This window comes from Pipra filicauda, unplaced genomic scaffold (assembly GCF_003945595.2).
Source record: "Pipra filicauda isolate LSUMZ 115617 unplaced genomic scaffold, ASM394559v2 scaffold111_size4109106_pilon, whole genome shotgun sequence".
NCBI classification, from domain to species: Eukaryota; Metazoa; Chordata; class Aves; order Passeriformes; family Pipridae; genus Pipra; species Pipra filicauda.
The window spans coordinates 1,997,854-2,010,352 of NW_024103563.1; the positions used below are offsets into that span (position 1 = coordinate 1,997,854).

The following is a 12,499-nucleotide window of genomic DNA, read 5'->3' on the forward strand; positions in this document are numbered from 1 at the left end:
TGTGCCTATTGTACTACTCAGAGACTTATGCTGAATAAACTGAACAAAAACCTAAAAATTAAATACTCTCAGTACTTGCACTACATGTAGCATAATCTGATGAAACTAACCCCCACGCAGCCACTATAACAGTAGCCCTAGGAAGGGCAGAGTAGGATCAAAAGAAGAAAGGGGAAAGAGAGGAACCAGCCTGCAGCAGTTAGCGAAGCTGAAACAGAACTCACTCTGGTGCGATGATACGTGGTCCCTTCCTCAGCACACACGAGTCCCTCTGAGGGCTGACCTCGGTGGAAAAGGCTTTTATATGCTCAAGCACTGTTTATTAATATGCAAACCACTCCCCATGACAAGTATGCCTTCATTACTCACTCTCTCCCCCCTCTCATACACAGGCAGACACAGAGCAAATTCATCATTTTCTCAGATAACAAGCAAGTTTGGTGACTTTTGGGACTAATACAGCAAATTGTGTGCTGGAGTTTTTCAGCCTGTGTTTAAAGACAAGAAATACTTTAAAGTGCCATTTAAAAAATATATAATAATTATTAAAACACAGGCACTGGTGAGCTGAGTCAGACAATGGGTGTTTTTTCTAAATGTAAGAAGTGTGGAACAAGCCAAGAAATGTCTTTCTTGGATTATTTCTAACTCATGTGAAGCCCCACAATATCTGACCTAATTCTAGAACAATGCCTTAAATAGCTGCAATCTCACTTTTACATAAAGAACAAAGTGTGATTTAAGTTGGTTTGGTTTTTTGTTTTGTTTTGGGTTTTTTTGTTATCAGTGAAGAAGGGTAAAGAGGATTCATGCAAGCTCTGTCCATGAGTAATGCACATTAGAAGTTAGGGCTGTGTGAAGTTATTGCTTCTTATCTGTTGTGGATATTGTGCTTTTCTGTTTGTTTTCATTTGTACTTTGGCATTAGCAAAGCCATTCAATGCTGCCGTACTTTGCTTTCCACTGAGCTTACGACCAGAACGCAGCAGCAATGGAGCAAGCTTTCTGATGCTAAAGAGCAGACGTGTACTACACAAGTCTGTTCTGAGGCCTCATTCATCTTTTATAAAAAACAGTTGTGGGTGTTCTCCACAGGTGCAGGGAGCAGTGCTGGCCAAAGCACTCTCCCCTAGGATGAGGATATGCCAGATCCTTGTAGCTCACACCATGAATCATTTACCGCAGGTCAACTTGTTTCCACGTAATACATGTTTTTCCCTGATGTCCACAGCTGACTTTTCAATCACCAGCAGCCTTTATAGCTAAGAGAAAATTTAAAAAAAGAATCACAAAGTGTCTTCCAATTGGGATTGGTGTAATCTGAGCAGTGAGCTAAATTGCTGAGGCTTACCTCCATGCTTTTGGATTTACCTTTGCTGCAGACTTATGATTTAACATTCCTTTTCTCCAGCATGTCAACTTGGGAATGGTGGTTTCAAGCACATTACAAAAAGGGAAGTTTAAAGTGGCCTAATTAATACCATATTTCCCCAGTTTTTAATTGTTGATTGTTGAATAAGCAACCTCTTTCAGGTACAACAGTTCCTTCACTTGCGGAGAAGCATTCTGAGACATTTTCCTCATGTTGTTAGCAGAAAACTGAAGGAGTATTTATGGTGCTCAGGTAAATGGAATTTGAAACAAATTTATTTTACCGGTGTTTGCAAGATTTTGAGCCACTAAGAAGTTTTATTTATTTTAAGTTGGAGCAGAGTGTAGAACACAGTGGTATGTTGTAGGATCTGGTTCTCATCCTTCTGAAAGGGAAGCAGAAAGTATTCTCCAGAAGTTGTTTTCAACAGACAGCAGTTTACTCCTACCCTGACAAGGTTACCAGTGATGATACATGGTAATGCATTAGTAAAAAACACTGGTAATCCAGCTTTTACTTTCGATGTGAGGTATTTAATGAGTTAAAACTGTAGCTTCAATCCAGAATTTCCTTCCATTGAGTTGGTATGGAGCACAAGAACTTCTTTGTACTACAATTATACCTTCAATGATTGACAAGGTACCAAAAAACCCTTTTTCCCTTTGCTTTAGGAAATCTTTAATGTGGATCAGGAGGAAAAGATTTCCAATCTGCAGCAGGACTGTGCCGGGACCAAATTTTTAACCTCATGTTTTAAGTGGGTAATTCAGCCCCTGTCTGGTGGAAGGATCAAATTTTTAACTTCATATTTTGAATGGGTAATTCAGCCTCCATCTGGTGGAAGTTGGGCTCAGGCCATGCATCATGGGCAGGTGTTAATCCTTCCCCACAGTGCTGCTCTGAGCACCTGAGAGCCTGGCAGGGAGTGTGGTTAGGCAAACAGTGGGATTTCCAGAGGCTGTGCTCAGGAGCACCTATTACTTAGGTGACTGCAGCTCTGTACAATATCAGGAGGTTTCTTCTAAAGAAAAAGTAATTCTTCCTTTCTGCCAAATTCTGCTCAGTGCACATGTGAAAGATCAAATAAATTCCTGTGCTTTCTAAAACGGGAAGTGATACTACAAGTTTAAAATAATGGAGTTAGTGATACACTGAAATGATTTAACCTTTGTTTCCTCTGTTGATGTTTTCTTACAGATTAAACTATCCCTTACTGTTACCCTTTTGGCCTGCAACTCCTGGTGCTGTCGTGAAAAATTTTCTGAACAGCCAGTTGTAAGCAGTCAGGCTGGGACTGTGTACCAGTCTGTTGCACAAGGTTCTTTGCTTAAGTGTCTTTCACCTCTGTTCAGCTTCTGGAAACTTCAGGGCTGGGAGAACAAACCAGTCAAGATCATGATGTATTAAACAAGTGTGTATAAAACCTGGGTGCAGAGACATCCATTCATATCTGACACCTTTCCCACAAGCCGTGGCAGAGGCATTTTCATAGGAGGAGCTGTGGTGAAGTGTCCCACAACTGAGCAGTTTGCCTTTTGACAATTTGCCCTTTGGTCATGGAGCAACATCCAGATTTCTCATGGTCAGCCGAGCACTGTGGACAGCTCTGCAGGCATGTCTGGCAATTGCATGGAGTCACCAGGTCAGTGAAAGGATGTTTTCTGTGTATTTTATCCAGGGAAGAAAAGACATTAACTAAATGATACATCTCCTTTCTTGGTCAGCACAGCAGCTCTCCTCTCAGCTCAAAAGCCCTAGATAAATGCAGAGGAAGTCACTTGGATTAAATTTAAATCCAAGATTTAGTTCGGCAGATGTCCCTTTCAAAGCATTCACAGGCTATTCAGGGATCAGTACGCTGCAGGGCAGATCTCCTGCCCTGTGATTCCCTAAGGGTTGTGGATCACTCTGGCTATTGACTTGTGGCCACATCTTCCCCACTTCTTCTGCCACAGTTGCTGCTCCACCTTGCACCCCAGAATTAATAGTTAAGCAGAAGATTTGAAACAAGATGCAGTACCTCATGCTGTTGCCTATGTATCTCTGTGGTGAGATAGCTTGCTTACTGTGTGCGCCAGTAAAAACATCTATGATTCCTGATGTCTTGCTTTGGGAACAAGAGCCCAGCTCACAGGAGCTGAAATGGGAGTAAGTACATGACCATGGTGCAGGATTTTCCCTGGATGGGAAATTCCAACCAGGCTTTTATGGTGAGTCGACTTTTGTACTGCACAAAACATGACCATCTTATTGAGACTGGTAACCCACAGTTAGTGCATCTATTTGTGTGTCCAAGAGAATAAATCTACTCAAGTCAGAAGTTTTACTATAAATTTAGATATAGTCATCGTGTTCCCTTCCTTAGAAATTTCCTCATTTCCTCATGCTATCCCTGTCTTTTTTTTTTTAAATTACAGTGCTATGCTGCTGTTACAAACTTGAGCAATTAAGCATTTAGGATAATATAAAGAAAGTGAATAATTACAAGTTTCATAATTTTTAATCCCCTTCATGACAGATATTAGGCCTGTAAAATATTAGACCTGCAAATGCAGCAAAGGCACTTGGCCTTTTACATTTATATGTAATAGAGCTCAGCAATTTCCCTTCTCCTTTAGCAAGTAGTAAATTCAGCCAGAAAAAGACACCTTCAGACAGACCTAATGTTGGACCTCTGTAGTTAAAGTTTAGAAATACTTTTGATCAAAGAAGTGCTGTGGGAGAATTAAAAATACCAAGTATTTCTTTTTTTAAAAAAAGTTGACACATTTGAACTTTTTATTAGTGTTCTCATTGCTTTTTTTTCCTCATTTGAAAGATAACCATAAAAAAGGTTTAGTATATTTAAAGAGACCATCTATGAGAAAACAAGCATGTTCCTACATGTGCAGCTTGCTTTGCTCGTGCATATTCCATTACTCTGTTTATGATATTTTGTAAAAAGTATGCAGAAGGGTCGTGAATGTATTTGAAAGAAATTATCCATTCTTAATCAAATATCCTTCTAGTGTTACTGTAGCTCTAGTAAAAGGCAATGTTTAATGATCAATAAGATCATTATACAAGCAGTAATGAGATTTCCTTTTGAAACAGAGCAGCTTAGAGAAGCAATCAGCTACAGACAAGCCTGCAATTTTGGGGTTTTAATTTAGCCAATAACATTTTTTTTCCTCTGCTCCTGGCAGCAGGGAGATTTTGTGCATGGGAGAGTGAAAAGCATCAGCTGAAAGATTCGTCTTCAAATTACTACATGGAGAGCAAAAGCCATAAAGAGCAGTCGGTTAGACACAGTTCTTTGTGTTCAGAAGTGATCTTTTCACTTTATTCATAAATAGGAAAGTTCACAGGTGCAGGTGGTTTTATATGAAAGACCCTGATCCAAAGTCCACTGAAGCCAGCATAAGGACTTGTGCTAACTTGAGTGGGCTCTTGTCTCGGGTGCTGGTTTTGCAATTGAGAATTTTGGCAGGACCGTAATGGCTCATTTAGTTGAAGCTTTTGGAATTACCTTTCCTGGTGCATTTGCTTCAGCATTTCATGTAAGTTGTGCTCAGTCCTGAGCTAGCTAGCAGACTATTTGCTTTATCTTAGCACTTTTGTTTATGAGAAATTGGCCAAAGTAATAAAACCTAGTTATCATAGAGAATGCATTTATCCTAATAGCTTCTCTGACTTAGTGCAATGGAGTAAGAAGGAGCAATGATGCTCTTCCCAGCTCATAGGGAGTTACATGCATGCATGACATTTCAGCAAAAATTCTTGATGAGTAGCCAGAGGACCCATTGTCGTTCAGAAGATGCAGTTCAGCATAGAGATGCTGAATGGAGGTCCTTGGTATGTCAGCAGATGGCTGACTCATAGCCGTTTGAGGTCTCTATACTGATGCTTTGTTTCCCATTACATCCTGCAGAAACTTTTCATGGAATTGAAAAACCACATGCCCAAGTCAGAGCCCATCAGCTGCTTTTCTTATTTCAATTCATGTTTTGTTATATCTGTTTAAAAGAGAAGTAAGAGTTAAGAAATATCTGTGCATAAGTTGCAGAAAATAAGAGAGCTTTGTTCCTCATCCTGTTCATGTGGACAAAGTATTGATGAAAACTGGAGATGCTGTCTGCTTACATTTGGATAGATAAATCACGAGGTTTCACCCCCTTGTGGGCCTTTGTGATTGTATCACATTGCATGGACAACTATGTAAAGGAATCAGATGTGCTTTATGAGCAGGGGATAATCTGCAATTCACAGAAAGAGGTCAATGCAATTAGTGAAATGTTAAGCCTCACAATGTAATGTAACATGTGCTGTCTGCCTGATTCCATCCACATCAGTTTCAGAAGGGATAACACACAAATGTGTTACTTAACAAGTAAATAAAAGCTTCTAAGGAGAGCCCTCTTAAAAACATGAAGCCCCTTCATCTCATGAACAAGTCTGGTCTCATTAGGAAGCTCCCAGGGAGTCCTGAGCAGGCACAGGACCTGGGCAGGGAGGGCACACTTCCTGTTTGCAGATATGAACTGAAAGGCTGAAGGAAGAGAAAATATTCACTTCAACCGTTTGAAATATGAGAGTTCTTAAAAAAAAAAAATCTCTTCACGCCATGCTTTTTGATTCCACAAAACGAATCATTCGATGTCACAATCACTCTCAAGAAAACTAAGGTGGATTAAGAAAAACATGGTGTAAAGACTTTGTGGGTTTGGGGTTTTTTGGTGGTGGTTTTGTTGTTTGCTTGGTTGTTGTGGGATTTTTTTGTTTCTTCTCTGGATTTTTGCTATAAGAGAAGTCTTATTTTCCTGGAAGTATATGGGAGTGATCTGTCAAAGTGAGCAAGACGAAAGGATCAGTGTCTAAGCCTTAGTTATGTTGCCACACAAAAGAGCCGCAGGTGACTTGCGTAGCCCATAAGCTCAATACGTCACCCTGCCTGAAAACCAGAATGCTGCTTTTAAAGATGTAAGGCCTCCCCATGGCTCCAGTAGTGACTTTCCAGCACCAACTGCTCTAATCACAGTGGAAACCAGTACTGGTAAAGCCAACATAAATGCAATAGGGGAGTACTTGCATTTGTTTCCAGATGACAGAACTTAGCCAGTTCCATAGCTAGCCTACCTCTAAAGCTCACTGTGTCTCCAGGGTATTGATATGGTGAAGGAGGTTAGAGGAAGTATAATATATATCAGAAAACCCTATTGAAAATACCAGGTGAGGAATTAACTTGTTTAGCTGAAACACTAGATGCCTTTGATTAAGGGTTAATTTTGAGGAAGCATTAGCATCAAGGGATGGAGGCAGTTCTCAGAACTTACTGAAGAGACAGGAGGAAGAAATTGTAAATCTTTGTGCACCAGAAGCAAATTTGAACTCAAAAACAAGGGAAGCTTGAGCGTGGAAGTTAATGCACAATTAACAGAAGAGAACAGAGAATTGCCTTGGATTTATGAGCAAGGAACTTATTCATTTGTTCTTTCACACTTAAGCAGAAAGGGACTCTGCCTGTTGTGCTTCTCAAAGACCAAAGTACAAATATTTGGATTGTTAGCTGTTCTTCTTCCTCTTTGAATTAAACAATAGTCTGAGGTGCTTAAACAGAAGTTATTCAGGTGTTCTTTGTCTGAATTTATACTGGGTATGGAAAAAGCAAAGCAGGTAGGTAAGAGGGGTTTAGGCCCCTCTATTCTTTGCTCTATTCATCTGCTCAGTGGCTTCTGAAGCCGCAGACAGACAGCTCTTGCCCATGTGCAGCTTCATCACCCGTGTTCCTAAAGGAGGTGACTGTGCTGTGGTGAGCCAAGTGCAGCATGAGGTGATATTTCTGTCTGTCTGTCTGGGGCTCACAGGGACTTCAGCTAAGGTGTACTGCCCCACCCCTTGGTGCAATCACTTGGCCTCCCAGCCTTTCCCTCACATCCTTTTTTGGGTGAATGCTGTGTTAAGACCTACAGGCACACCTTCAAGGGTAATTGCTTCTGGTGGCTTGAAGCTCTGAGTGCAAAGTCGCAGGTAACTGTGTGTGGTATGCCGCTACAGTGCTAATTTGTCCATAGAATGCAAAGAAGCACAGAGCTAGGTGCAGAGACCTGGAGGACATTTCTAAAGCTAGTTACAAATATTTTACTGCTTCATCTCTGTCTTGTGCTTCTCTGTAGTTGTTGTAGGCCCAGAGGTTAAATATTAAAGCAGTGTCTTTTGTGTAGTGGCTTAAATAGCAGCAGAAGGGGAAGGCAGCTAGCATTTGTTTGATATTAGACAGGTGTAAACTGCAAAGATAATTAAAAATTAGCAATTACCAGGCATGATTATAATGAGAATCAGTTGGGAAAAGCTCTGCAGGAGAGTGACAGGATTGCCTTTGGCTTCAGACTCTCCTCTTGCAGCTCTGGAGAACAGAGGGGTGTTTGCACTTTTACTCAGATGCCAGAGAGCATAAAAAAGCCATGCCAGCATGGTGCATGAAAGGATGATCTGGGTCCAAATGCAGTTCCCAGCAGCAGTTGTACTCTGTGTTCCCACTATGAAAACCAGACATAGTGGTCATTATGAAAGAGCAGAGCAAAACTTCAAATGCTTTCTCTTTGCACTGGTTCTGTAGAGACAATATGGAAGTAATACTATCTTTTCTGGTAATAAGCTCATTTTTAGCTCTGGGGAGATATTTGGAAGTATTATTGTGTAGACAAGATGTGTACATCAGCAGTAAGTAACCAGAGATATTTGCTCATAATGGCACAGTTACAAAGGGGCAGAGATGGCACTGAGCAAAGTGACATAGCTGCAAGAAGTCACTTTGGGGTAAAATGAACTTATATAAAACTAATTCAATTACTGTTTTCTATCCGTGTAAAGTTATTCATCAACTTCAGTGATTTGAGCTTTAATTCATATGAAGACCAGAGCTTACCCTGTCAAGATTCCTGAATTTTTCCTTTTCTCCTCAGGATAACAGAAAATAGCACGAAATGCCTTCAGCTTTCCAGAGATGAGCTTTTCAAGGTCAGTATCAGTATTTTTATTGCCTTGCCAAAACCCAAATATGTTCCACATTCCACCTGCTTCCCTTCCAGAAGTCTGAAATGATTAAGATTCCTGTTTGGTGAGTTTTTCCTAAAAGATTTTTGGTTTTGAATTCTTGGTCCTCCATCAATCATAGTATTGTGAAAATGCTTATTTCTGCCATCCCTCCTCCTTCCAGTGTTCTTTTCAGGAGGTACAGAATAGCATAACAATCTCTGAGAAATATTAAGACTTTCAAATGGTGAGTGTTCTTCAATTATTCATTCTTCTCCTTTTTTTTCCATAAACTGCAGATGTTTAAGAAGTGATAATTAGAAGAGCCTCCTGTTTTTGACAGATGCTGCCCTATAACTGACTTCATGTATCCAGCAAATACCGACTGTGAGGACTGTAAAGGGTTATTACACATATTTTGTCCTTAAATTTATAGCACTTTTTTTCATTGTTAGTTTTAAAATACAGAAATTCTTGGTGACAAACTGCAGTGGTATTTGCAGAGCAGTTCACTTTTCATGCTTGCTGCACAGGTTTTGCATGACTTGCATTTCACCAGATATGGTTCTGGGTTTAGGTGCAAGTGGTGTTTGAAAGTCCTTAGTTAACAGAATAAAAAACGAAACAAATGAAAAATTTGCAAGTGCATCATCTGAAAAGACCAAGCTCTGTAGTGTTGTAAACTTTGATATTTTCATCATTTTCTACTGCAGGAAGGAAAAATACTTGGATGGTGATGTAAAATAGTTTATTTGAACATATTTTGGACCGTTTTGTCTACCCTCATAAAATTGCAGGAAAACATAAATTGCTTCAACTACAAGTATTTTGATCCTTATCCAAAATATTTACTGTAATCTTAAGGCTTTTGCAACATTGTGTCTATTGGTAAGTGTATTTTTCTTGGCAAAAATAGATATTTTTTTCCAAGAGTGTTAAATACCTGTGTAAATTGTCCTTGTCTCCATTACGGTTTTTTATTTTACTGTTTCAATAACTAAGATTATTTCTTACCTGCAAATTCTTGTGGTGTTCTGACCTATGTAGCAATGTCTTACTACATGGCACAAGGTTTTACATTCTATTTTATACTAATCATCAAAATTGTGAATATACAGCAACCCACAAGCTATAGAGACTCCCCTCTGCCCACTAAATGTTAAATAATCTCTGCACTTCTGCAGAAGTGCAGTAAGAAACTGAGAAGAGATAAATGGAGACAAAATAATGTATCTGTATTCTTTTCTGTTGCTCAGCTTTTCTGGAAGTCGTGACTCTCCCATCCAGACAGTACTCCCTTTGTTTCCACTGATTCACAGAGCAGCAGGAAGAGAGGAGGAGTGGCCCATGGAGCTGGCAGTGTTGTTAGGGTGGAGTTGAATGTCAGATGTAGGTCTGAACCAGGCTATTTTCATAGCTAAAGATAAAGCAGAGGTACTGGTCCAACCCTAAATGTCATGCTGTCAGTCCAACAACTTGTCTGCAGGCAGCTTTCTCACCTCTTTACCAGTCTTCTGAGCTGTCTAAATGAGTGATCAGGGAGTTTTTGCTTATCCAAGTAGTCTCCTGAGTTTGTTAGAAGTTACCCAAGCCAACCTTGCCTCACATCCATCTCAGTGTCCCAGCTGATCTACAAATAGCAAGAGCTCCTTCTTTCCCATTGTGAAGCAAATGGCAGTAGCTCAGACAGGGCAGAAGACCCCACCTCATGGAGTTGTGAGAGTCACAGTCAGTGGCTGGAGTCAGAGAGTCACAGTCTACAGTTGAAGCTAAGTGAGAGCTGAGACAATTGAAAAACAATCCTGGCCTGTGTGCAAGCAGGCTTGCAGGCTTGGTGTATGCCCGAGAGAGAGAGAGAGCGCACTTGCTCAGGTACTGCTGTCTCTTTTCAGATGAGATTTTCCCCTTATCCTCTTCCCCTGTTTTCTGTGTTCCCCAACATGAGACGATGCTGCAACACTTCCTTCTGTGCTGAGTGTGAAAAGTGTAGTGTCCTGGAGCCATGAACGCTGTTTGCTCATCACTGCAGGATACGTGCAGGAAACATTACAGAATGTGGTTCACTGCACTATGTATGTCTTTTTGTCCATACAAAAATGCTCCCTGCTGAGCACTTTCTGCTTGGAAATTTCCACTTTCATTAAGATGTCAGTAAACTTACTAAGTCTCTTTTAGTTTTCTTTTAGCCAAACTCTGCTTTTATACAGACTTTCAGTAATACACTTCTGTTTTTCCTCTAAAGAAGCAGCAAAAGTATTGGAGAGTTCTTCTGACTTGTTTAGCACAGTATTAAAGAAATAAAGGTATCTTTGTGTTCTTGATATATAATATTTTGCAAGTTTTTGACAGCTGTTGAGTTAAAGTAACTGAAATTAAAGATATAAATTCATTCCAGGAAGTTGCTGTAAAAACAAGAGGAACAGTGTTGTCTGGCTATGCCTTGTACCACTGATCTCTTACCATGATCGAGGATTGTTCTGATGAGAAAGGAAATTACTAGTCACAGATGATGAACTCTAGCTAGTGAGGTAAGGATCCCTCTTTTCTGAGTTGTCTGTGGAGATTTCTATCCCAAGGAGAAGCTGAAGAGTCACATTTCTAATTCCAACCTGAGATGGATCAGTTACATTCTGATAGAAAGCAGAACTGGTAAGGGCCTTGAGGACCCTGCATGAGACACAGCACAGTGCTCTGGAAAGAAAGCACAGTAACAGGAGTACCTTTATGTGCATGTTTGAAAGCAAGGTAGAATTTTGTTACTTGCAGAAGTACATTGTTGATTTAGTTAGTGGCTCAAAAATGCATTTGCATTCTTCAGGGGAAAAATAAAGGTAAAAAGTTTTAGCTGCATCCTCAAAGTTTAGCCAAAACCCAACCTTTCTCACTAGCTTTGTTTTACCTAGACCCTTTTACTCCTAAGCAGAGACTTAGGAATTCTGAAAGTAATCGCAGGCAAGGCAAGGGTTATCTCTTTTAGTACAGCAAGTTGCCGGAAAGAGGATTTGCCCTTTGTATGACTTTGATTGCACACACTTTAGCTGACCACTAAAGCCGATGACGTGTTTGTTCCATTGCTGAAGCTATCTTTGACCTCATTTCCTCACATTATACCCAACTAGAGGGTAATCAATAGGATCTATTTGCAGTTACTTGTAGCCCAATTAAAACTACAGACGATCCAAAAAATGATGCTACATGTGTAAGAACATAGCAGTCAGTAATAAAATAACTCTTTTGTGTTGCTGGTGCAGATTATGGTCTTAAGAGTAGTTTAGGTTGGAAGGAACCTCTTGAGATCTAGTCAAGCCCCCCTTGCTTAAGGAGGGGCAGCAAGAGCCAGTTGCTCAGGACAATGTCCAGTTGGGTTTTTGATATCTCCACAACCTCTCTGGGCAACACTTTTCTCTATTTTACCACATTTACAGTAAAAAAAACTGTACTGGAGCTGGTGAAGGTACACTCACCAGAAGCAAGAACCTTAAACCCTGGACTTGTGCTATCATCTGGGCAAAGTTGTAATACTTATGTAAATTATACAAATTTATGACTTATTCCAGGAAGGTATTGCACAATCTAAGTTTCTATAGCACTTGGTATGAGCTCTTCACACTAAGCAAAAGATTTCTGAACACTATATAACAGAAATGTGAGAACGACCTGCCCCGTTCATGATTATGTTAGACTTAAACCCTCTTATTCCTACAGCACATCCTTGCAGTGCCAAATGGTGATGTTAATTTTTAATAAACTGAGTAGAGAAGACAGATCGTGGATATTAAAACCACTGACATTTTCTCACATTTTTTCTCCTCTTCCTGTTTGGGGCACTGTCCTGAAAGTGGTCTCTTCTCTCAGTTTGAAATTGGTGACTCTCTTCCTAGTCACAGGATGGGAGGGTTATTTAGAGAGTCCTGAATCACTCTTTGATTCTGTAATAGTGAAGGCAGAACCCTGGAAACAAAGTTTTGTGTTATTATGGATGACATACGTGAGGAAATGTGATTCTCAGCTTATGAGAACTGGATATAATCAGCCTAACTTATGAAAGTGTATGAAAGTGCTCCTGTAAATTGATTCACCAGAAGAAGTATTAATTCCTAGAGACAAGTATCTGTC

The 12,499-nt window shown here is 40.1% G+C and overlaps 1 protein-coding gene and 1 long non-coding RNA gene across 2 annotated transcripts in view; one reads left to right on the plus strand and one right to left on the minus strand.

The window, feature by feature from the left end:
- HPGDS (hematopoietic prostaglandin D synthase) overlaps positions 1-272 on the minus strand; it is a 29,153-nt gene extending 28,881 nt beyond the window's left edge. The window contains exon 1 of the mRNA XM_027731744.2: positions 225-272. The gene's annotated coding sequence lies outside the window, so the exon portion shown is untranslated. The remainder of the gene's footprint in view (positions 1-224) is intronic.
- A 2,349-nt stretch (positions 273-2,621) lies between these two features.
- Positions 2,622-10,885, plus strand: LOC113993518. Its single transcript, XR_005563990.1, has 4 exons — positions 2,622-3,014; positions 8,314-9,271; positions 10,626-10,686; positions 10,779-10,885. It is a non-coding gene; the product is annotated as an uncharacterized LOC113993518 (long non-coding RNA).
- Positions 10,886-12,499: the final 1,614 nt, after the last annotated feature.